The following is a 27,745-nucleotide window of genomic DNA, read 5'->3' as shown; positions in this document are numbered from 1 at the left end:
CCCACACGAACATGGTTTCCACAATCTGCACTGTTATCAGAGATGTGTATGCAACATACGCCTCTGATTACAAAAACGATTAATTAAACTTAGGCTAGGTAGTGGTTATCTTGGTATTTTTAATTTTTTTTAAATTCTCTATTAATTCAATTCTATTCATTGAAAAAGGCAAGAAAGAATCAGATCGTTATTATTTTTATTGTTTTGGTTTAATAGAATGTAGCAGGCTAATGAGCATATTGAAGAAGGCTTCAATATATATATATTTTTCATTAACAAGTTGCCGTTGGTCTTTGTTGAAATTGATTTTCAGCTTTCTCATATTTTGTTGTGTATTACTCATTTAATAAAACCAAGTAGTGTAAGAAGTTGCTTGTATCGTTCACGACGTTTTTCAAATCAAGTAAGCTTATTTTGTGTATAAAAAACGACAATAAGGTTGCAGCCAGTGTCATCTTAAAGGCACTCAAGGTGAAACTGTAAAGTAATTTAAAGTAGGCTACAAACGTGGCAGCGGACTGTTTAATAATAATAATAATAATAATAATAATAATAATAATAATAATAATAATAATAATAATAATAATAACTTTAAAACGTTACAGATAGCATTTGAAAAATGTCAGTAAAAATAGATTTAAAGTAGGCCTATTAAAAACTAAATCTAAACGTAACATATTTAAATATATTTTTCTTTACAACTTGTTTTTATACATGCAATTTTAATATACGGGTTTTTTTTTTTTTTTAAATTACCATATCGGTCGTTGCAGGTCAGTGACCAAGAACTTCCTCCATTAAATCATAATGTTTACTTTTTTTTTGCTGAATTATAAGTCCTTGCGTTTCAACCAACTGGAGTCCATCAATATTTCTGAAAGCTTGTCATCCCTTTCCAACTGACTGATCTAGTTTAAACTCTGTAGAGAATAGAGTATAAGTTTATATGCCCTCTTTTAATCACGTATTTCATTTTTGCGATTTAGTAGGCAACTTGTATATTTTCTTATTCTATTCCTGTCTTTGCTGTCAGTATATCAGCATTTGTGTGATTGTGTGTGTGTGTGTGATTGTGTGTCTGTGTGTGTATGTGTGTCTGTGAGACCTAGCATCACACTTAATTGGAGGTTATTTGGGGACATACATTGTGAAACCGGTATAACTATGTCTGTAGCGAGAGGCTACTGACTGTATTACTAATATTATTAAGTTTTAGCCTAGATCAGGTTTAGGGTAACAGATAAGTAGGTTCATTACCTCTGGTTCAGAACCATGAACAGCTTGTGTTTGCAACATTCCTATTTCGAGTTCTGCCACTGCAAAAACTAGGTTATGTAAAATATATCAAATAATCTTTAAATATACAGTGGTTTGGAGAAGTATTCACCCCCTGCAAAGTTTTCACATTTTGTTATCACCTGAGCATACTGCCTGACACTTTCAAATTACTTTACTTGTAGAATCTACACAAACTATGGCACATTGATAATGTAAAAGAATGCATATAGGATATAAATAAATAAGATTTACAGAGAAAAACAGATTAATCTCACTTGCATAAGTATTCAACCCATTTGCTACTGCAGCCCTAAATCAGCTCAGGGGCAAATGATTTGTTTGAAAAGTGATAAAATTAGTGAAATGGTTTCAGCCTCTGTGTACTCAAAGTGGTTTAACTTGTAGATACTTTTCCTCAGGAATATAAAGACTTTCAAGCTGTAACTCACATAGCGATCCAACAAAGCAACCATGAAGACCAAGGAGCTTTCAAAGCAAGTTAGGGTCAAAGTGGTAGAGAGGCACAGAGCAAGAGAAGGGTACAAGAAAATTTCAAAGGTGCTGATTATCCCTCTCAGCACAATGCAGTCCATCATACCACCCAGACACTATCCAGATCAGGTCGCCCTCCCAAACTGAGTAGCTGGACAAGACAATCGAGTAATAAATAGAGTAATATAAGAGAAATGAGAAGATTTGAAAGTAAAATAATGGTAGAAGGGACTTTTGGACAGTATTGAAAGTGTAAACATTGTATTGTTTTAGTTGCAAATGTACATCCATGAGTGGTGAAAACAATGTGTGTGTCTGTTTTGATAGGTATTGATATATTGATATTTATGTAGGTACAAAACTACAATGTTATGATGGTTAAAAAGGTACATATGCATGTCAGTGCTAAAGGATAGTATAATAACACATTTTATAGCTGAAAAACATTATTCTCCTTGTTATAGAGGTGTTATGAACTTAGGCCAATGTAAGGCATTTGTAAAGCAGTCAGTCTCTTCATAAAAGGCCATATCCATGTCCTTTGTATTTCTTGGCCATGGTTTGACTTCAGTGAGTGCATCATTTGCATGCACCCATTTTCCAGTAGCACCCACAGCAAGAAAAGACACATGGTGTCCTGAAGTAACACCCTGTCCTTGGTGTATGATAATGGAAGCTAATTGGTCATTCCTGTTGTCCACAGTAATTTTGCTCTTCTGCACAGCAGTAAACTTGGCATTGTGTCGCTTTCTAATGGTCCTGTCTGGTTTGGTTTCCCAAAGCATAAGTTGGAGTGCAATCATTCTCCCTGCTGACTAAGTAAGTTCACGTTTCATTATTGGAGAAGTTTTGCATTACCTACATTTGATACCAAGAATTGTTGCGAGTTTGTCATTTCTATAAATGAGTTCTTCCAAACACATGGAATCTGTACCAGCAGGTACATGTAGAGGGTAAACATGCAGCACCTGTTGGTTTGATGAGCATTAGTTACATCTAGTACATAGAAGGTCATGACTTATTGTGACTGAAACCATGCAACATAATTTCAGACAATTTGATGAGAAACTCTGCAACATCTTGCTGCTCACCTCTATTGAAGGGTTCTCCTAAGAAGTGACAAATATCCACAGTAGTTAGAGATGCAGTGGATGGCAAGTGATCATAGTTGTGAACAAAGCCGAAATTTATTTACCGAAAAGGGCTAATGAATCCTTCAGAGGTTGCAAATGAAGAAGGCACTGCAATGTTGCATTTGTATAGCATGAAGTGAAATTGGGGTTGCTCAAGCCTCTGAATGGATGTATAACTGCATGAGCACAAATGACTGGGAAGTGCTCTTGAACAATATAGAGTCTGACCATGATTTCAAACTTTGAGTGTAAACGTTCAAAGGTATGGGTGACTGTGACAGAGATCGAATGACACTTGGTGTTAGTTCTTCCTCCCGATCTGTGATGGCACTAGGTAAAGGGAACAAAGTACCCTCGACTAAAAGGCATGACACTATTCCCATGGGTAGGTGGATGTCGGCTGGCTAGAAAATGGACAGAACTACGGTACCCGAACTTCATGACCCGAACGGGAAACGATGTGGCATCCGGGGATTGGAGAGGCGGATGTGCTCATTAACCAAGGAGTCACGAGGGAGTGTATAAAATAGGGGCATAGCAAAGTAACCTGTTCCTTTGCAAATGGTTGGATTTGACCTTGAAGTAATATCATGTAATACTGAAAACCGCGATTCCATAAGACAAATGTAAGTCTGGATCTGGTTACAGGCATCTACAGTAGACATGCTGGTTGAGCTTGCATCTTTGTCATCTAAGTCTTTCATGTGTTTGATAATTTGTTTTTTGTAGCTGGAAATATCTCCTCTTCCATAAGTATCAAGCAAGTCAACAATCTTGGTTGGTGGCTCTGAGTCGGACCCGGTAAGGAGTTTACCAAAAGTTCTGTCCTGTTTCTGGTGCATATTAAGTATGAGTTGATCATACAAAAACAAATTCCATAGATCCCATGGAGCCAGTCAGTTTGTACAATTCCTCTTGAGTAACTGGCACTTAAGGTGGATTCTGATGCACAGGTGGAAGCTGTAGCAAATCCCTCAGAAATAAGATGTTTATTTTTCCAAAGCAGCCATCTGTGTTAGGTCTGGAAAATCTCACACAGACAAAGATGGATGTACAATAAGGTGACATTGAAAATCATGGACACCTCATCAATAATGAGGAGGGTCACATCTCGCATGTCTGTATGAAGGCATTGCAGTACCTCATCAGAGAGGTTACGATACACCGGTGTTTTTCTATGTTCCACTGGAAGCACTAGTAGTCTATGAATGGTCATCCCATTGATATTGTAAGATGCAACTCCAGTGGGTGCTGTGATTGCCACTTCTTTTCCCAGGCTTTGTTTCACCCATGCTGTAACAGTTTGAATGAGAAAAGTCTTCCCTCTGCCTCCAGTACCACTCAAAAACATGTAAAGGGTGGGGGCGTTTGTTTCAGTTTGTTGTTGGAAAGTTTTAACAATGTGGTCAAACACTCGCTGTTGATCTTTACTAAGGCACTTGAGCATGCCTTCTACATTTTGTAGAAGAGGTTGTGCAGCCACATCTCTGAATTCAGCCGTTGCCTTTGCAGCCTGCAGAGGAGCAAAGTGAACTTGATTTTCAGGTCCTTCTGTTTCAAGCTCGTTGTCCTCTTCTGCCTCTATTCCCTTTTGTTTCTGTTCTACTAGTGGGGTTAACTACTCATCAGCTGCAGGTATTTGTTGTAGTTGGTCATGATAGGCAATAGCTTTTTGAAGCTATCCTTACAAGCATGGAAGGCTTTCACATAGGAATGGCACCCTTCATGAAAAAGGTCTGTTCTGTCTTTCCATGGCTTGAAAAGAAGTGAATATCCATATTGCCTTCCCAAGCTAGCAAAATGGCTGGATTGTAGTCATTGGGTCTGCCTTCTGCACTACTCCATGGTAGATCATAGAGTCTGCCATGAGATTTGAGTGCTTTCCAGCCAGCAATGGCCTCAGCCACATCTCGGATTACCACCACGGTTTGTTCTTTTCTGTGAAATCCAAAGCGACAAACTATCACCATCTTGTTTTTGATTTTCTTGGATCTTAGACAGTACTTGGTGTATTTATGCTGCTGCCATTTCAAGACACGGCCTATGAGTACAGGTGCTATCAGGTCATTTGGAATGGTACAGGTGACATGTTGATTAATGTACTTTGCAATTTGTGAGTTGGGGGAAACTCCAATAAGTGGTGCATCTTCCACCCAGATAAGCATGTGGAAGTGCTGCATTCCAGGACCCTGGTACTCTCTGTGCCAAAAGTAATGTCTAATTTTCCCCAGCGGGCCGTTTGGGGATGTGATAAAATGCAGGATTGCAAGAAACTTTTGTTCATGAACCAAGATGCACTGACAGGATCTCATGCCTGTGCATGGTAACCATTCATTTTCCAGTTTCAAACCAAAATTAGGCACTCATTTTATGTTTTTCAGACTTGAGAATTGCATTTTTTTTAAAAAGCTTTTATTTTTCTTTTATATTCAATGTGATTGATGTGGCACTTAATTATATTATATATATATATATATATATATATATATATATATATATATATATATATATATATATATATGAAGAGTTTAGATGCAAAACCAGATATATCTATTTTTCCTATTTTTGGTAAATGACCATTTTCTATTGTGCTTTTCTGAATAAATAAACTGATTCCACATTAGGTGTTTTTCAAATGGAAAAACTAAAGATACAGGTGCACTCCACTTATAACTTACCGCAAGGGACCATGAAAATTAGTATGTTATAAACGAAATACATTGTAACCATTAGTTTCAACTTGTACAGCGCCATCAACAACAGAGTATACACACAGTGTGTATATACACACACACACACAGTATATGTACTGCATATATAAATGCTAACCTTGTTCTTTTTCCAGACTGCCCACCTCAAAAAAAGGTTAACATCATAGACTAATTAATCAGTTATTTTCTTCTGAGATTTTGATTTTGAGATTTTCTTAAGTATTTTAGTTTCCAAATCATTTAAAACCGGTAGCACATCACAATCCTCTTGCTGCTGAAAGTAAGATCGCAGCGTAGCGATATGCTGAAGTGCAGAACAACTTCATCTGCAGCAGAGTGCTGTTGTCTGACTTCTGCAGCTATCTACTCGATCTTAGACTCGTTACAAATGTCAACGTTTTTGTCAATGTCTACAAACATATCAAAGGTTAAAGTCTCATGTGTATCCCGCACTGACTGAGTCACACTGAGTCCACTCTTTGTCTATCAGGTTTTATTGAAATCTTAAATTACTGTGAAGCAGATGTGATCAGTGTTGCAGTGGGTTAATGAATTTGTAATGACAGGTAATGACTTAAGTATGTTCCATATGCTTTAAAATAGATTTGACCATGTTTCTTGTAGCATAAATAAAATACCTAGTATGCTAAATATAAGTGAGGAATACAGATGGATGGATATAGCTATGGCCAAATGTTTTACATCACTCTATAGAATTAACTAATTTTGCTTCATAAAATCGAATAAAATCTTACGTTAACATATCTGATTACGTATGGCTTTAGTTTTCCATATGCGTAACGGAAAACTGACAGAAATAGAAAAACGTGAAATTTGAAATCTAACATGAAATTCTGTACTACAGTTATAGCTACTGGTAGACTTCTGCGATATCATTTTGGTGTTTCATGGATTACAAGATGTTAAATAATGGTTATTATTTTTTAAAATTATGCATCAATCCTAAAATTCTAGGTAATGCAAAACTTTTGGCTATAACTGTTGACAGATAACCCCCATATCTCCAGAATCTGAAATTCTCAATAACTTAAACTAAATAAAGTTTCATGGCAAATGGAAAAGTAGCTCTCCAGATTTGAGGAAACATGTGAAGTGTGACATAAGTATATAAAGTGGCAAGCCAGTTTCAAGGGGAACAAACTGTGTATGATGTCCTTTATTGTTGATGTATATTTTTTAGGAGAGTATCTCCTTTTTTTCGCTCTCCAGGACTCTGCACTGACCAAAACATTTGCTTTTCATATCATTACCAAGGTGCCAGCATGTAGAGGGTCACTGGTAAAGCACAGCTGCACAGGTGTGCGTCTTCACTGTGTGAATCTACAGCTCTTCACTGGGGATTCCAAAGGGAGTATCACATTGACTTTGGTGCGCCTATGGGTTAACTGTTTCTCCTCATCGTGCCACAGCAAACCCTCCTGGCCAGGCACCCAGTGAGTTTTGTCAGGGAAATTCATCGTTAAATTAATTTTAATATAAGCATTCCTCAGGTATTTAATTCTGTTGTCTGTGTGACATGCTGTGGGGGTTGAGTTGTTAACATCGATTCCACTGAAAGTTTGTAGATAAGGCACAGGACACAAACTGTGTTAACTCTTTGAAGCTCGCCTTCCAAAATGCTATCTGATCGTCTAGTCTCCTATGGTGTCATAAAACTTACTAAGCTACAGTGCAGTTGTACTATTACTGTGTTAAAACTTAAAATGCTTTATGAATAATTTTTAATTACATAACTTGTAGACACAAGTTTAATAGTTATTTTAAGTAAGTTTCCCAATAAATCTGAAGGGTTTATTGTGTTTTAAATGAATATTATAAACTAATAACTTTTTTTAATATTATCCTTTGATTGTATTATGATGTGTTTTATATGCTTGTAATCGTAATTTTGTATAGAGAAGGAAACTGAAATTTGTATCCTTCTCCAGTGAAGGAAACTAAAGTTACATTATATTGAATAGGAGGTTTAAATGGTAAATGTAAAATCCTTTGATAAGGAAATAGGCGGATACATTCCGTTTCTAACACACCCTTTTTGTGTGACATGCAACTATCAAAAACTGTTAACCAATGGAAGGACCGACAAGGATTTGTCTACAGTACAAGGGAACACCTATACATCGTGTTGTTTAAACTCAAAACAGGGTTTTCACTCTCACAGCTGGTCTCTCTACTCTCTGCTCTGCTTTTCACCATGAATCTAGGGATATTTAAGCCAGAATCTCTAGTTCTTATTGAGGTATTGTGTTTATTATGGTTAATAATTACATTATGATCTATAATGGGTCTTTTCTTTAATGGTAATTGGCGAGGACACAGTTGTGACATAAACCCTGGATACACAATGTAAATATGCACGATAGCTTAAAAGCAGACACCTGTAGGGATGGTGTGGCAGGCTGGCGAGTGGAAAGAGGCCCAGAGACAGACTGCAGTTCAAAAAAATAACTTATTATAAATAAACACAAAAATGAAAGGGCACAAGGGCCAAAACAAAGCAATTTAAACACAAAGAAAGACAAAAAGCAAAACTTACAAAAATAACAATTTCCAGGCTGGGCAATGCCTTCACTGGATTCAAACTTTCCAAACAACCAAAAAAAAAACAACCTGCTTCTCAGCTCCCTATCCCAAATGAGAAGCAGAGGCCTCCTTTTATGTCAGGTGGCTGGGCGCTGATTGATCGTTAATTAACCTAATCAACCCCAGCCACCTGAACAAACCCAGGCAGGTAAAGGAAGTTAACCCCATCCCTGCCAATTTAAAAAGGGCAGAGCTTTGCTCTGCCACACACCTCCCCCCATGTACAACATACACCGGCCGCAATCGGCCAACTAAGCCCTTCCCCCCACCCTCCCCCCAAAAGTCCAGTTATGTCCCTTGGGTGGGCTGTTATGGTGGGTGGTGGTGGGCGGGGTTGATGTCGGAGCCCCCAAGTCTTCTTTGGTTGAGGGGGCACCGGATCTCCAAGGTAGTACGGCAACGGCGGCCCGGCTCCCTCTGGTGGCAGAGGTGGCAGAGGCGGCGACGGCGGCTCGGCTCCCTCTGGTGGCAGAGGCGGCGACGGCGGCCCGGCTCCCTCTGGTGGCAGAGGCGGCGACGGACCCTCGGCAACCCTAGAAAACAAAAAGGAGACACCAGCAGTCCCAAGGCGATGCGGAGCAGCAGGCAACCCCAGGCGAATCCAAATGTGTCATCCCTGAACGGAGCGGGCGTGGCATCCCTGGGCGGTGCAAGGCAGGCATCCTTGGGCCATAGCTCCTCCCCTCTGGGCTCTGAGAGTGGCGGCTCCTCCCTCTCTGGCTCTGGGGACGACGGCAGATCCTCCTCCCTCTCGGGCTCTGGGGACGACGGCAGATCCTCCTCCCTCTCGGGCTCTGGGGACGACGGCAGATCCTCCTCCCTCTCTGGCTCTGGGAGCAACGGCTGCTCCTCACCCCTCTCTGGCTCTGGGAGCGACGGCTGCTCCTCACCCCTCTCTTGCTCTGGGAGCGACGGCAGCTCCTCCCCCTCTCTGGCTCTGGGAGCGACGGCAGCTCCTCACCCCTCTCTGGCTCTGGGAGCGACGGCAGCTCCTCACCCCTCTCTGGCTCTGGGAGCGACGGCAGCTCCTCACCCCTCTCTGGCTCTGGGGACGACGGCAGATCCTCCTCCCTCTTGGGCTCTGGGAGCGACGGCAGCTCGTCCTCCCTCTCTGGCTCTGGGGACGGCAGCTCGTCCTCCCTCTCTGGCTCTGGGGACGGCAGCTCGTCCTCCCTCTCTGGCTCTGGGGACAGCAGCTCGTCCTCCCTCTCTGGCTCTGGGAGCGACGGCAGCTCCTCACCCCTCTCTGGCTCTCGGGAAGGCGGCTCACCCCTCTCTGGCTCTCGGGAAGGCGGCTCACCCCTCTTTATTGGAGTGACCGGGGCATCTCCCATGTCTACCGCCAGGTAATTAACCACCATGAGGGCAACCTCTGGGAAGGACGCCGGGTGGTGTTGTTCCTCCCACTGTTCCCACCTCTCCCCATCTCGACGCCACAGCGTGTTGATAACTATGGGGAGATCGTGGACGAGGTCTGCCTCAGGGTGCATCAACCAGTCCCAGATCTCCTGGGACAGTGGTGAAGGTGGTGGTGATGGAGGTAGTGGGGTGGCCCCTGATGCCCTGGGTGAACACGGCACCTCTTCCTGGGCCTGGTTGTAGGGGCATCCTGCCCAGTTGTGGCCGTCCTCCTCACAACGGCCACACCAGTTTGCCGGTGGCACGTCTGGACAGGACCGCCAACGATGGTCCTCCTTCCCGCACCAGGAACACCAGGGGAAGAGGCTGGCTGGGTCCTCCAGCGGTGGCTGCAGCAGCTTACATTTCTTCAGCTGCTGCTGCTTTTCCTGCCTTTGCCGCTGTCTGCTCTTCTTTCCCATTTTTTTTTTTTTTTTTCAAAATAAATTATCCCAAAAATTCCACAAAACAAAAATACTGCTCTGAGCCTCTAGTTGGCGCTATCCCACTCTGACACCAAATGTGGCAGGCTGGCGAGTGGAAAGAGGCCCAGAGACAGACTGCAGTTCAAAAAAATAACTTATTATAAATAAACACAAAAATGAAAGGGCACAAGGGCCAAAACAAAGCAATTTAAACACAAAGAAAGACAAAAAGCAAAACTTACAAAAATAACAATTTTCAGGCTGGGCAATGCCTTCACTGGATTCAAACTTTCCAAACAACCAAAAAAAAACCAACCTGCTTCTTCAGCTCCCTCTCCCAAATGAGAAGCAGAGGCCTCCTTTTATGTCAGGTGGCTGGGCGCTGATTGATCGTTAATTAACCTAATCAACTAATCAACCCCAGCCACTTCAACATAAACCCAGGCAGGTAGGGGAAGTTAACCCCATCCCTGCCAATTTAAAAAGGGCAGAGCTTTGCTCTGCCACAGATGGCCTTTGCCCTCCAGAAGTATTTAGTTCACAGACATACAATCTCGAGTTCCTGTGTGTAAAACAGGATGTGGGATCAGAGGACGCCCCCTTCAGAGCTCCTGACCTGTGGGGAAATGATCAGCCACTGACTCATTGTGTGACCTTAAGCAAGTCACTTAACCTCCTTGTGCTCTGTCTTTGGGGTGAGACATTCTTGTAAGTGACTCTGCAGCTGATGCATAGTTCACACACCCTAGTCTTGTATCTTGTAAACACTTTGTGATGATGGTCAACTATGAAAGGTGCAAAATAAAAATAAAGATTATTATTATTCATTATTAAAAAGCATGAAATGATTGTAGCACTATTATTCCTGAAGATAATCAATTTTTCAGCCACTTTTTTGTTCAGTTAATAAGGACAAATAAAATAGATGGGGTAGGGACTCGACATTTTTTTTTTATTTTTAATTTCAGTTGAAAAAGTGGCTTTGGGGTACAAAGAGTGATTAACAGTGGACAGTATTATTGTCTGTAGTATTATTGTCTATAGTTCTCTGGACAGTACATTTACATTAAAACCATCAGCTATGGCTACATTACTATCACAAGTCATCCATGCCTGAAGACGGCTAATTATTTTTCTCCTATTGTTATGTAAAGTTCTTTTTTTGGCACATGCCAACCACCATAAATGCATACAAACCATTTCAAGAGAACTTTTGATGAATATTGTGGTAAAGTTGACCTGTCTCTGTGTGTATTTTGTGTTCTATGTGTTGTATTGTGTGTTAATGTTGGTGTGTAGTCATTGGTACACGAGATATAAATGGGTCTGTGGAACACGAGTTGTTTAAAATGTATATTTGTATTTAGGCACGAGGATTGCACAGCACTCCAATTGAATGATTGATTAGCAATCGAGTCTGGGTACAGCTGCATAAAAGGTGCATGCTTTCACTCATTCGGGGTTGTGTGTTCGGTGAGAGGAGAACGGGATTGGAGACAGAGGTAATAAGAATAGTTAATAGTTAAAATACAAGCTCACCGTGTTTTGTCTGTATAGTCCGTTTTGTTTGTGTTTTTGTTTTGGCTACGAGTGCTGTGTCCTGTGTCTTGTTTGTCTTTCAACCTTTTATTTTCTGTCTGTTTCGTTATTAAATACTGAGCGAGAACAATCACTCAGTTGCACCAAACCCCACCTCTCTGTTGTTTATTTCCTGGTTCCTGGTTCTGGTCTGACGTCACGCACTGCTGCCGTCTTTGTGACAAATATATATATATATATATCTGTGGCAGGCTGGCGAGTGGATAGAGGCCCAGAGACAGACTGCAGTTCAAAAAAATAACTATTTTATTATAAATAAACAAAAATAAAAGTGCACAAGGGCAAAATAACAGATACTCAAACACAAATAAAGCAAAAACAAAACTCACAAAAATAACAGTTTCCAGGCTGGGCAATGCCTTCACTGGATTCAAGTTTTCTACACAACCAAAAAAACCAACCTGCTTCCTCACCTCCCTCCCCCCAAATGAGAAGCAGAGGCCTCCTTTTATATCAGCCAGTGAATTTAAGTAAGTCGGTGGACCAGGTATAAGATGGGATTCTAGGGAATAGTAAAGAGAGCTTTGCTCATAACGAGACGGGTATATAATTATGTATAATCTGCCGGTTATATAATATATTATTCTTATATATATATATATATATATATATATATATATATTATATATATATATATATATATATTAAGATATAATCAAGTATTCTACCGTTTTCTCTAGTATTGTAGTAAACATCGTATTAATACATAAATATTGTATGTTAATTCCCCTCGATGTATAATACATAAGATCTTATCATTGTAATTGTTAAATTAAACCTTAAAACCTATTAATATATTTCGTACTGTATACCTTATATCCAAGGACACATAAAGAAGAATTAATAATAATAATATAAACTTGTCCTACAATAATTAAGAAGAAGAAGAAGAAGAAGAAGAAGAAGAAGAAGAAGAAGAAGAAGAAGAAGAAGAAGTCAATAACTTGTCCTCACAATTGGATATGCAGTTCTGTAGACCTAGATACATGTGAAGCAGCAAAGCGAGACAGTACAGTAGTGATATAAAGTTGTATGTTTTTATAGAGCCCTTGCCCTATAAAAACATACAAGCTTGATATCTAACCTAGGCCCTAAAATGATTGATTGGTTGAACAGTTAACTAACAATATCACCATACAGTTTCCAAGAAAATTAGACACATGTTGAGTCATATTTTGTGGTGCGGCCATTATTCTCCCTAACACTAGCAACTTTAAATTACATATTTACCTCTAAGTTTACCTTTATCAGTTTACAGTGATGTAAGTGCTATTATTATCCAGTTGTATAATTTAAATAAATGTTTATAATAAAACTATCAAAAACAATATTAAATATGCCCTTTTTTAGTTTATTAACTGTTAACAGAACACATGTTGAACATTGTCTTTAATGGTTAGTTAACAGATAGTGACTTATTTACAAAATTAAAAATGAGGCTGCAAATGCTCAGCAAACTTTAAACTCCTACTCAACTCTCAAGCTTTCCATGCATTTTTAAAAATGTGATGCACAAGTTAGCAGAATGACCTTAAAATTAATAAAATTACACAAGTGGATATAACAATATGGCAATAGACAAATTCACTTCTGCAATATACATTGTGCTAGTTCTATTATTGAGGACAACTTCCACAGTAAATATTTCATTTTTGGCCATTATTACTTTTAGGCAAAATTCCCATTTTACAGATACTTGTCTTTAAGTCAGGGTGAAATACAGCATACAGAAACATTCCTTACTATTAAAATACAGTATGCTTCCATTTAGTCAGTAAAAGAAAAATACCATTTGGAAAAACTGCAATTTCTTTTGCTCATAGAGTGATGTAATGGTGTTTCAGAACTTTAGCTGGTAGTTGTCTTACAAAGGCCAATTCCACTTACAAATGAGTAGTTTTCCTAAAATTAGTCTTTCTTGAAAGGTATATACCAAAGCTTTAACTGGGTTGGCTGCGCAAGCCACTCACACAACAAGAAATCTAAAAGAGGAAGTGCCCGAGCAGCCAACCCTTACAATTCTTCCTTTCCAAACTGTCTTGAGAAGACCAGCTAGTCCGTTGAGATTATTCCTTTGCCTTGCTTTACTTTTTCTGCTTTCATGACACACTTGGTAGAAAAAAATATTGTTTTTCTTATTGTGCTGTCTGCTTGCTTTGGATGTGTAACAGGCTGGCTTTAGTGATGACGTCAGGAAGGAACACACAGTACTGCGAGGTGATGTGGTGAATGAATGTGCTGCTTTGCGGTTTACTATAAAACAGACAGAGTATAAAAGGTTTGTAACACAAAACAAAATGTGGTGGTGGCCAAACAAATAGACAGACAGACAGACACAGTGGACAAACAGAAAATAAGTAGCGTGCTGGAGTTTCCAGCAGGAAATAGCAATTGTTATTTTATATATAAATCTCCTCTCTCACCATTTACCGAACACACAAACCTGAGTGAGTGCTGTACCGAGACTCGATTGCTAATCAATCATTCAATAGATTGTGTCTAACTAACTTGCTTGATTTTTTTGAGGATGCAACATCGATAATGGATAATTGCAAAGCATATGACATGGTTTATTTAGATTTCCAGAAAGCTTTTGACAAAGTCCCGCACAAAAGATTAATTCTCAAACTGAACGCAGTTGGGATTCAAGGAAACACATGTACATGGATTAGGGAGTGGTTAACATGTAGAAAACAGAAAGTACTGATTAGAGGAAAAACCTCAGAATGGAGTGTGGTAACCAGTGGTGTACCACAGGGATCAGTATTAGGTCCTCTGCTATTCCTAATCTACATTAATGATTTAGATTCTGGTATAGTAAGCAAACTTGTTAAATTTGCAGACAACACAAAAGTAGGAGGAGTGGCAAACACTGTTGTAGCAGCAAAGGCCATTCAAAATGATCTAGACAAGATTCAGAACTGGGCAGACACATGCCAAATGACATTTAATAGAGAAATTGTAAGGTACTGCACGCAGGAAATAAAAATGTACATAATAAATATCATATGGGAGATACTGAAATTGGAGAAGGAATCTATGAAAAAGACCTAGGAGTTTTTGTTGACTCAGAAATGTCTTCATCTAGACAATGTGGGGAAGCTATAAAAAGGCCAACAAGATGCTCGGATACATTGTGAAAAGTGTTGAATTTAAATCAAGGGAAGTAATGTTAAAACTGTACAATGCACTAGTAAGACCTCATCTTGAATATTGTGTGTAGTTCTGGTCACCTCACTATAAAAAAGATATTGCTGCTCTAGAAAGAGTGCAAAGAAGAGCAACCAGAATTATTCCGGGCTTAAAAGACATGTCATATGCAGACAGGCTAAAAGAATTGAATCTGTTCAGTCTTGAACAAAGAAGACTACGCGGCGACCTAATTCAAGCATTCAAAATTCTAAAAGGTATTGACAGTGTCGACCCAAGGGACTTTTTCAGCCTGAAAAAAGAAACAAGGACCAGGGGTCACAAATGGAGATTAGACAAAGGGGCATTCAGAACAGAAAATAGGAGGCACTTTTTTACATAGAGAATTGTGAGGGTCTGGAATCAACTCCCCAGTAATGTTGTTGAAGCTGACACCCTGGTATCCTTCAAGAAGCTGCTTGATGAGATTCTGGGATCAATAAGCTACTAACAACCAAACGAGCAAGTTGGGCGGAATGGCCTCCTCTCGTTTGTAAACTTTCTTATGTTCTTATGAATCTCAGTAGACTTGCATGTGAACTGAATTAGTGCTCCCCATGTTTCTCCACTAAATACCTACTTTAGTATGCACGTGTCGTGATTGTGCAATCCTTGTGCCTAAATACAAAATACATTTTAAACACTCATGCTCATTGCCCACATTATATCCCATGTACCAACTACAATACACTAACATTAACACACCACAAGCAACACACAAATAAACACAGGGGCGGGGCACATTGCCACAGGACGGCAATTCAATTTTACCTTCTACTAGAGTGAACAACTTGGGTATTATCTTGAATCCTTTCCTTTGATTTCCAATTTAAGTTGTTAAATTGAAGTCAATGCTAGATACAAGGGTTGTAGAGATGCTGATACATGCATTCAAAACCTCTAGTCTTGATTATTGCAATTCCTTGTTTGTTGATATACCTGTCACTAAACTAAAAAGCCTTCCATTTGTCCATACCTGCCCCACTGATTTCTCACACTTGTCTTTCTCAACATATTATTGCTTAGGCTCTTACATTGTTTACCAATCAGTTACTGAACTGATTTTAAAGTTGCCTGTGACAGAGACAGAATAATTCTTGGTGATAAATCTAACCCCCCCCCCCCCCCCCCCCCCCCCCGAGACGTGAGGGTGCTGTGTAAAGGGAACAGAGTGCCCTTGACTGGATGGTCAGACAATTCATTCCCATGGGATATATAGCCATCTAGAAAGGGGGCGGAGCTACGGTACACTAAATCATCGACCCGGAAGGGAAACAATGTGGCAGCCGCGGACTGGTTTGTTTGCACTCGTTAACCAAGGGGTCATGATTGATGGTACAAAAGGGGACGTAGCAAAGTGATCTGTTCCTTTTGAATGGTTAATGCCGAACCAGAAGGAAAACCCATATTGTTATCGTGAGAGTTTTGTTTGTTTGTCGTGTCTAAAGAATTACTTGTTTGTTGTTATTAGATGGCTAACATGATCCGGAGCTGTCACCAAAGGCCAGTACTTACCCGAACAATTAATTGTATTTACACCACGAGGACTATAGCACTCACTGTGGACTTATGATTGTGTTTGTGTTACGTGTGGGTGTTTAAGATCAGGACTATCATTTCGGGACCAACCCGTGGATTAAATGGAGCAATACACGCCACTGTATTGCCTATTCTCATTATTATTATTTACTGTGTTTTTGTTATTAGACTTTGGAATATAAAAATAAACACCACTGCACCTGGATTATCGTTGTCTGTCTGTTTATTAATCACAGCAGCATTCCTGCACCTGCATACTGTTAACCTTTTGAAGCCTTCGTGGGTTAGGGACATCCTATCTCCAAGAAGGACTAGCTTTGTATATTCCTATTCGTTCTTTGAGATCTCTTGTTTTGTTTTAAATTTTGCATAGTTCTCTGGGATGCCGTGGTATGAAGAGCACTATATAAAAATATATTTGTATTGTATTGTATTTTATTTTGCAGTCCATTTATTCAGGCGCATCAGTTCCATTTTATTTACACACAAGCTGTTTATTTTACATGCGATGTTTAAAATTAATTTTATTCACAGTAAATCATCTCCTGATCACTCGTTTTATCACCAAACCTCAATAATGCTGTCCAAGTCATTATTTTATTACTATAACTTAATCAATAAGCTCTGCAAATGCAGCTGTCTTGTTTGTTTATGCCCGTGTTGTGTCTGTGGTGAAGGGACTATGCGTATTGCTCAGATGTGGCAAATAATTTTTTTTTTTTTTGGCTTCTCTTGGCTTCTATCAGCCTCTCTCGGCAATTGAAAGCTTTTCTCGACTTTTTACGGAGAACAAACAACTAGAGACCTGTGCTTGACAGGGTCCGCCATTGGACTGGAAAGGAAAAATTGTAATGTCGGACTTGATCTGACATAGGATCTCAATGGGTTAGCACCTTGGTAGTGCAATAGTGGTTCTGGTATTTTTACAAAAATAATAAAGGAGCCATCTGTCTTTGACTGGTTAGCTAGTGCCATCGCTAGAATTTACTGGGCCCTGGTACAAGACTGTGAAGTAGACCCCCCCCCCTCCAAAAAAAAGCCTAAAGAAAACCTTTTGAAAATAAATTCATCAGCAGCAAAATTTGAAACGGTCGAAGACGTTTCTTTATTTTCCAATATAACATTCTAACATTATTTTAGGATGATTGTGAACAAGACAGTAATCAATCAAGTATCAGTATACCCAAACGTTTTGATAAATCAATTATATAACAAAATTAATCAATTTGATTAACAACGAAAGTTATTACGCTTTATCATTGTCATTGATTGGTAATGAAAAACTGCATCGACAAGGCAGGAAATGTCATCATACAATTAACACGTTTTTAACAGGTTCCTTTCTGTTGTAAGTGATACTTGTCAGCTTAAAACATGTTAAAAAGAAATTTGGAAATACAAATATTTGGAGAAACTTAAAGGAATTTATCCCACCCCCAGCCCCCCAGTAATTTGAAACCTGACATTTGCCTCTTTTGCTGAAGTAAAAACACATGTTTTTAACAAGGTGTTGTTTTTCTTCTATAAACTAATAGCTGTGATAAAGTAAAATACTTATAAAATACCTTTTATAATGTAGCTATGACACATATGCAACAGATAGCATTCACCTTAAATATGAATACTCCATTGTCACTTTTTTTTCTTAAACTTTGCAGGATAAAATATACTACTTTTAGAATACATTTATCACAGAAATAAAATAAGGGGTCACCAAATTAAAAAGAGATGTATTTAGCTTATTTAGATATTTTTTTAAAGAATGTAACAAGGATGTTATTCTTTTTTTGTAATTGTTTTAACCTATTTGTATCATATACGGTACTCAACTATCAATGTATATACAGTATACAGTGCCTATAGCCTATGGCTGCTCAGTGTGGGAGGACGGCCTGTTCTAAGCAGATTCTGGGTGGTGCCGTATACCTTCCATTCCATGCCGTGTACCTTCTTAATGATTGACGGAACTGTGCTCTAAGAGATATGCAATGCCTTTGAAATCTTTTTATACCCTGCCCCTGATCTGTACCTTTCCACAATTTTATCCTGGAGTTGTTTTGAAAGCTCCTATGGGACCTTACAGAGACAGGTGTATTTAATCTGAAATTATGTGAACCACTTTTATTGCACACAGATGGACTCTATTTAACTTATTGTGTGATTTCTGAAGGCAATTGGTCACACCTGAGCTTATTTAGGAGTGTCATAGCAAAGGGGGTGAATACTTATCTAATGAAGACTTTTCCTGTTTTTATTTTTAATTGATTTGTTTTTTCACCCCCCCCCCCCCCCCCATTTTTTTTCACACATTTAAATTGTTGAGTAGGTGTGTAAATCAAAGGGAAAAAAAAATCTCATTTAAATCCTGTTTAAATGCATCAAGATTTCAGGTTGTAACACAACAAACTGTGAAAATGTCCAAGGAGCGTGAATACTTCCTATAGGCACTGTATATATTTTTAAGAAATTTAACTATTGTATTTCATTATTGCTAAAAACAACATAAACTATAAATAAAGAAATAAATGTTATTAAACTTGTAAAATATTTTACAACTTAAACTTGTGAAAATGTGAAAATAACTCCTTCATATATTATTTTGTATTATTCAATAAAATAAGTTTCCACTAACATAAGTTTCTTAGGGGGTACCTGTGGTGAACCGAAGTGCATATATCGTTATTTCAATAGAACATTTGTTTCCAAATACTTGGCATATTCTACTTCCCCTCCTATTCTTGTTAATGCTAATGGACTATTTGATGCACAAAGTGTTCAAACAATGACAAGCTTCAGTGCACTGCATTGTAAACATGGCAAGGTGATTTGAAATGGCAACGTTGATTTCCGCAATTGTTGATTATAGCTACACACTAAGCAAAGTCATTTGCACGCAGACACACAAATATCATGGATGAAGAGAATAATTCCAGCACAATACAAATGGTACCTGTATGAGCCCTTATTATTAGACTACAGTAGTCTAACCTCTTTGGGCAGCTCAGGTGATGATTCAGATTAGGATAGCCGCCAGTTTAGCAACAATCAGCAGATAAACCCACCCGCAATTCTCTGTGATTGGTTGCAAATATGAACGTTACTGTTCAGTAATTCTCCAGATTTGCACAGCATTGTTCAGTTGCTTTTTAATGCTACTGGTCATTCAACATTCCTTTTAGTCACATCGTGTCATTGTACTGTAATAAGTTAGATATGGTAGTAACACAGAAGCATACATGAAAATACAACATTCTGTTACCTTAAAAAACAGGGACGAAATGAGTGTCCAAAGAAAGGTTCTGGGGACACTGGGACCAGTGTTCCAAAAGTGGGACTGTCCCGTCCAAAACAGGACGTCTGGTCACCTTACGCATTTGTTGCACTAAGCTTCCAGTTTTGGACTGTGACAGGGTACACCCCTGTACGTATTTTGTCTTGTGTTATTATTGTTTAACCCTTAGCAGTCCATTTATTCAGTGCTTGTCAGGCGTGTTAGAGCCAATCTATTTTCACACACGCTGTTTATTTTACACACTTTTAAAAGGCACTGCATAGTAAAAGGACACTCAGTGCTGCATAACCAGCTAAGCCCCACCCCACGCTTCGCTGTATTTTTCTCATACCTCTTCATAGTCGTGCATACTGATAAATCATCTCCTGATCACTCGTTTTATCACCAAACTCATCAATAATGCGATCCAAGTCATTATTTTATTATTATAACATCTCAAAAAGCTCTGCAAATGTCTGTGATATTCTTTGAGCGCTGGATGCAGAAGCATCTATCGTCTTTGTTTGTGTCCGTGTTATCTCTGTGGTGCAGGGGCTATGTGTATTGTTCAGATACGGCCCGTTTTTTTTTCAGCTTCTCTCAGTCTCACTCGACCATTGAAAGGTTTTCTCAGCTTTTTCCACAGAAAAAATGACTAGAGACCTGTGCTTGATATCTTTTTGATAATGTCGGACAGGGTCCGACATCGGACTGGAAAGGGAAAATTGTAATGTCAGACCTGGTCCGACAAAGGAAGACAGAGGGTTAAAATGTATGTGTGCATGAGTGTTTTAGGTCAGTAGGCATGGATTATTTACCTTCAAAATGTGCAGAATGTGCCTGGTGCAGATTGAATGATTAACAAGCAATCAAGCCCAGGCACAGCTGCATAAAAGAGGTAGAACTCTCTCACTCTGGGTTGTTGGGTGGACAGAGAGTGAGAGAGACAGTAAGATTTATAAATTATATAAAGTATAAACAATTGCTACTCTTCCTAGATTTAGACCAACACAATATTTGTTTGTTCAGTGTATGTTTTGTTTATTGTCTGTTTTGTTTTGGCCATTGTGCCTTTTTGTTTTTGTGAAAGTCTTTTGTTTTATTTAAACATTTTATTTATTAATTTATAAAATAAATCCCTGTAATACTACTTGAGATACTTAAATGATTTATAATACTGACCACACCTGGCAGCTCCACCTCTTTTTCCTATTATGTATTAATAAGTTGTATCTTACCATAAGAAACCACAGTTTGTTTTCTCCACCAGTTATCTGTTTATTTACACATTAACTGCTCTACATTTTCAACAGTAAATTTCACTTGTAGCACTTGGAGACATGTTTACAGAACATTAGTACTCTCATAAAATAAGCCTTACCTTTATAACCAGTGCACTGATTTAGCCCTTAGCAGTTCATTTATTCAGCGCTTGTCAGGCACGTCAGGTCCCATTTATTTTCACACACACTGTTTAGAAAAAAAAAATTAAACAGAGTAAAACAGGTTTAAAATGCACTGAATCGCAAAAGGCCATTGATAGTTTTGGGGATAAAACAACTAGAGACCTGTGCTTTATGTCTTTTTGATGATGTCGGACTGGAAAGGGAAAATTGTAATGTTGGACCTGGTCCAACATAGGACCGCAAAAGTTGATCCCTTAGGTTTTTAGCACAATAAAGAAAACTAAACTTAAATTAATAAAGAGTTCTTAATAATTGTGTTTAGTTAATTAAAACACCCTATGTGGTCATTAATATTATTACATAATATTAATACACATTCCCAACAACATTTATTACAATATTGTATTGTTTTGCTAGTTCAGTCTTTATAAAACAGCAGTCCTGATTAATTGCAAAAGCTGAGAGCAAAGTTTTAGCTGCAGCTGCCAGAGGGAAGTGCAATGTTAATTGCTCAGTCCCGATTAATCCCCAATACCTCGTGGCAATGAATGCTGTCCGCTGTGTGGTGAAAGTCCAGAGTGAAAGTAAGGTTTCATCAAGAAAAAAGTGATCTTTTGTCCCAAAACCCCAATGAGGAAACCGCGTAACGAATGCTGCAAAGTACTACTGTTGTTTATTTCTTTTTAATGAATGTCTGCTCTGCTCAGTGTTTGTCCAGCAAGAGTGTGGGCAGACAGTTTTAATGTCACTCCATCTCCTTGACTGAACCATTTTGCTAAAAAGTAGGGGTTTAGTTGGATTAAACCATTATCACAGGCACTTAAAAGGCATCATAAACAATCACAGCTACATCCTCCCTGCCTTAGCGTCAACTTTGTGAGGCAAAAGTAATAACATGTGGAGATATAATATTAACATGCAAAATAAACATTTTTTAAACAGTTTTTTTTTCAGTACCCATCTCCAACTGCATGTTACTTATAGCTACTTACAGCCTGTTCTATGGAACCTAGCATAGTCAATTCTTTGGGTTCTTGGTCTACATTTTATTAATGGGACTGCCTTTACATTGTCAGGTGGCACCAAAGCTTCAAGGGTATAGCTGTACTCTGGAACTGTTTCAAACAATTTTGTTGTGACAAACTGTTGTGTGTACTGTGTTCAATATTTGTTGTCTCACAGGTGGCAGAGGGGCTGTCCACACAGCCCTGCTCCAATCTGTCATCATCTCTTTTGAAATAAGGGCACAGTTTGGCAATGTGATGAGTCCCTCAACACTGGCTAGTCTGTGGATCATCAAGAACATAGTTCACTGAGGAGGTCTGTTTCACTACTCTAAAAGGGCCTTGCCACCCTACTGCCAGTTGGTGACAAACTTTCCGAGGTTAATAATACTGAATGAGCCTTCAGCCGGACCTTTGTTCCCACATTTAACCCTTTGCAGTCCTATGTCGGACCAGGTCCGACATTCAGATTTTCCCATGTCCGACATTATCAAAAAGATGGAATGCACAGGTTTCTAGTCATTGTTTCTCTGGAAAAAGCTGAGAAAACCTTTCAATGGCTGAGTGAGACTGATAGAAGTAGGAAAAAAGGGTGTGTATGAGCAATAGAGCTAGAAGCTGCATCACAGAGATAATGATGGACACAAAACAAAGGAGACAGCTGCTTCTGCATCCAGCACTCAAAGAATATCACAGAGACATTTGCAGAGCTTTTTCAGATGTAATAGTCATAAAATAATTACTTGGATTGCATTATTGAGAAGTCTGGTGATAAAACAAGTGATCAGGAGAGGAATTATCAGTATGCACGTCTCTGAAAAAAAGATTAAACAGCATATGTAAAATAAACAGCGAGTGTGAAAATAAATTGGAATTGACACGCCTGACAAGCGTTGAATAAATGGACTGCAAAGGGTTAAATCCAGGCTTCATCTCCTCTTGTTATAGCCCTTCTCCTGTCTCAGTTGAGCACTTTCTATGTTCTGCATGGCCAAGTCATAAAAATCCTCTAGCTCTCTGTCCAGTGGCCAACAAAGTTCATGACCTCAGTTGAGCCTTGCAGTAGAAAATCCGGTAGACTCCTATACAGCAGTACGGATTGCCAGCCCAAGCCGTGGTAAATATTCATCTCATTTGGCATGATCTGCCTGTACATAGGCTCTCAGATTGGTCTTTACTGTGCGGTTCGTCCTTTCTAGCCAGTTGGTTTGTGGATGAAAGAGGGTGGTATGCTGCATTTTTAATATCCATGCATTACAGAAGTTCCTCCTGTTCTCAGCTACAAATTGAGGTCTATTGTCTGAAAGTATCTGCAGCGGGCTCCCCACCTACAGAACACCTCAGTCTCCAGCTTAATGACAATGATAATAGTAGTGGCCCTTTTCAGGGGAATAACTCAACCCATTTTGTGAGGAGGTACTCATTATTTTTTCTTGTAGATGGGAGTGGCCCTATTAAATCCACAGCCAGTGAAATCCATGATCCATCCACCTTGTTTACCACCATGGGACCTGGTGTAAGCTTATTATCATGCTTTGTTTTTTGACATATGGGGCAAGTTTGCACAGTGCCAAACATCCTTTCTTGGTTTTGGCCAGAAGAATCGTATTTTTATGTGCTCTAGTTTTCCTCCTGCCCATGTGTCCGGCCATCCTGGAATCATGGAAATATTCCAAGACTTATGTCTCAGTGACTCAGGTACACAGAGCCGCCAGCTCTGTGTGTTTCCACAATCAAAAAGTCACTGAATATCTGACTTGCATGCTGCTGTTCCTTCTTGCTCGTGGACAAGTTTCTCCCATGTAAGATTCGAAAAATTATTTTGACTGGACATCATTTTGCTGCTCTTTCAAAATCTTCTCCCTAGTGAAGGGAATCACTTCTTCCTCTACTGAACTGGGAATTGTTGCCAGTACAGCAGTAACATCCGTAAGTTTTGGTGGAACAAAGCATTCCACCTCCTTCTCCTCCTCTGGGGTTGCCATCTCTGGAACTGAGGCATGAGAAAGAGCATCTGTCCCCAGGTTGTCTTTGTTTCTGCAATGATGAACCTGAAGAACAAGTGCCCACCTACCTAGCTTACCCACACTGTCTTTCAGTGGAGCCATTTGAGGGCACTGTGGTCAGTGAGAAGTGTAAAACCTCTCTACTCCAGGTAAACCCTGTACTTGCATACTGCCCACACAATGATAAGAAATTCTCGTTCAGTTGTGTGATAGCGCCTCTCTGTAGCTGGACTGGACAGTATGCTACGATCATCTTGGTCCCATCCTGAAACTGGTAGAGTGCTGCCCCCAATCCCACATGACCAGCATCAGTCTGCAGACAAAAGAGAAGTGTCATATCAGGGAGGTTAGAGGAGTCTCTAGATGTTGCTTGAGCCTTGATGATCTGCTTGACATGAACTGGATGTTGTAAACAAATTCTTAAAATACACTGTTCATGATAATGTTATGATATATTCTGTATCAGCTTATAAGTAATGCTGTAGGGTTCTATAATGGAATATTCTATTATAACAGTAAAAAATATATATATATATTATTGTATCTATGTAAGTCTGATTAAAAAGGGAGCTGGGTTGAGTTTGTTGACCAGTAACACCTATGAAATGAACTTGGAAGTTTTCCCTTATCTGAGAGCTACTGGCACGGAAACCTTTGATAACCTTGAGAGAAAAGCAGAAGTGAGCATTTCATTTAATTAAATTAGAAAAGTGTTCACAGTGAAAGTTCTTATCAGAAAAGCAGTAATTTTAATTAGAAAGTAGTTTAAGACAAAAACACAGAAGCCTCTTAGGTATTGCAAATAAAAAGCAACCTTTGGACAGGATTACATTTGAAACTAAGTGTTGCACCTATTTAAGTTTTACTGTAATAGAAAGCAGAAGTATTATAACACAAAGACCGTTAAGCCTAAATAAGAGACAATTTAATTCAAAGCTGTGACCAGATTTAATAACTCGGTCGGCTGTGTTTCCCATTCAAGGCCCTTGGCTATGTATAAACTGTTATATTTTGCTAACAATAAGCATGAGCGAGGCAGCATAAGACCTTCAGAGATAAGGGAATTTTGGCATCCAAAGCAGGACTTGGCTGTTTAGATGCTGTTTTCAATTCAACGTTCCTTCGCTGCGTATAATCTTTTATATTAACTAATGGAAGGTACTTTACGGTACAAGTTAATGGTCTTATTCTCATTTCCTCATTATGTTATCCTGTGACAAAGTGGTTTGTGGTGAACAGGTGCAGGAGTGAGGTGGTGTGTAATTAGCAGACAGAGATTTGTAATCCAGTTGGAAAGGTATTTTTATTTTATCAATCCAGGTCTGCTGACCAAATAATAATCCCTGGCAATACACAGCAGTGTGTTGTGCGCGGGGTAAATAACAACAGGTTTGCAGTTCCAAATAATAAACACAAGTACCCTTCCCACAATGTACAAACACGGTCACCAGTCCTGGGTGTGTGCTGTAGTGCTTGTGGTGGGTGATACAGTTTATTGCGTGACAATAGTGCAGTGCTGTTCCAGGTTTTGTGCTGGCCCTTGGCAACAGCTCTGGAATGTGATAGCCGTCTATTAATACAACAAGCAACAATTATAGACAAAACAAAACAAACACTCATGATACTTTATCACAATACTGCACAGGACCTTCGCGTTATTTCTTGTAATCAAAGCGAAGGAACAGATTGTGTCTCTCCGTCCTCTTTTATGCCGTCACACATAACCCCTTGGTAAACGAGTGCAGCTGCCCCTCCAATCTGCGACATCCACATCGTTTCCCTTCTGGGTCGATGAGTTAATGCACTGGAGTTCCGCCCCCTTTCTAGCTGGCTGACTTCCCTTCAACCCTGGAAAGACCTGTCAAACCAACCCATTCAAGGTACTCTATTCTCGCTACTTAGTGCCCTTACAGGTCGGGAGGGAGATTTACCACCAAGAATCACTGTATTTCTGTCACATATCCATAACATTAATGAGAGCTTAGTTGCTTGAAATTAGATGTAAGCTTGTATCTTATCTGTACTGCTACTCATCAGTGCGGTCTCTTGAATCTAGCAAAAGTATGATCTTGTAGCAAACACGGTAAATTGATACTGCAAATTTAAAAGAAAAAAAATAGTGTATAAAAGCTGAGCAGTGGACTTGCTCATTAGGCTCACTAGAGGTCGCTACGGGTGTTGAATGAAGGTTGGCTGTTCCTGTCTGTTTATCTGGTGCTGCATGCGGACTGTGATGGAAGATATTGTGTGACATCACCAGGAAGACTGGAACTGAGGGCTGTGAGAGCGATGGTGGAGTGTCGGTGGATTCGAATGGAAAGAAAAAACGTTTTATATCATCAGCGGCTGCATGAGTGTCTTCCCAGCGACAGCGAGTGGAAGCGACAGCGAGTGGGAGAAGTACAGGCGTGGAAAAGTACAGAGCAGTTTCGAAGCAGAAAGGAGAAATTGCATCTTGAATTGCTTTAATCAGAAAACAGAGGACATTGGGGAAACACAGCAGCAGCTCAAAGTCAAACAGCCGCGTGTGTTTTTCTGATAACAAACAAGCTGAAACTCGGAGCAGCTGATTCAAATTCAGCGCCGTTTTGAGACACGGGCGAGGGGAGGAGCCAACAGCACAGCAGAACAACGCAGTTAAACGAGGCAGTCTTCCCAGCGACAGCGAGTGGGAGAAGTACAGGCGTGGAAAAGTACAGAGCAGTTTAGAAGCAGTTTGAAAGCAGGTTGACAGCTGCAGAAGAAACTAAACTTCAAAAAAAAAAAAACCTCAACATGGTCTTCAAGCCTGTAATCTGTGACACCTGCTTGATGTGGGAAATCCGAGAAAACCCAGCGGAGCTAAACCAAGTGTGCGTAAAGTGCCGCGCGATCCAGGATTTGCATAAACTAGTAAGTGTGCTAGAAATGGAGCTGGAAGAAGTGAGACAGCAACAGGATCTTGAGGAACTGGCACACCCACAATTCATGGAAGTCTGCATCACCCCTAACAGACTGAAAGCCACCAGGGAGATAGAAGGTCAGAACAGCTGGGTTCAGGTAGGCAGAAGCAGGGAAAAAAAGAAACTTCGTCAAACACAACCACCAGAAATCAAAACAACCAACAGATTTGAGTCACTTCAGAATTGTGATGAGCAGAACCAACAACAAGAGAATGAAAGGAACAACATCCAGGACCCCATTGACAGTGGTGACCAGACAGCAAAAAGAAGGGAGGTCATGATTGTTGGGGACTCCATATTGAGAAACACAGCAAGTTCAGTTCGCAGTTTGGACCCCCTTACTACAACAGTGTGCTGCCTTCCGGGAGCCTCGGTCAAGCACATCACTGAGAACGTGGACAGGCTCCTAGAACGAACAGGAGACGACCCGGTAGTAGTCGTCCACATCGGTACAAACAACATTGGAAGAGACAGACCAAAATCCCTGCAAAATAAATTCAGAGAGCTAGGAAGGAAATTAAAAGAGAAAACCAAAACTGTGGTATTTTCTGGTATACTACCCGCACCTTGCAAAGGACCATATGGACAGCTGGAAATAATTAATCAAAACGCATGGCTGAAGACGTGGTGCACACGGGAAGGCTTCACCTATCTTGATCATTGGACCACATTCTACAACGAGGACTATCTGTATAGATGGGATGGACTGCATTTAAATAACAAGGGAACCAGTCTACTCGGAGAAAAG

The sequence above is a fragment of the Polyodon spathula genome, chromosome 4 (assembly GCF_017654505.1).
Source record: "Polyodon spathula isolate WHYD16114869_AA chromosome 4, ASM1765450v1, whole genome shotgun sequence".
Taxonomy (NCBI): Eukaryota; Metazoa; Chordata; class Actinopteri; order Acipenseriformes; family Polyodontidae; genus Polyodon; species Polyodon spathula.
Note: the sequence above shows the minus strand (reverse complement) of the source record.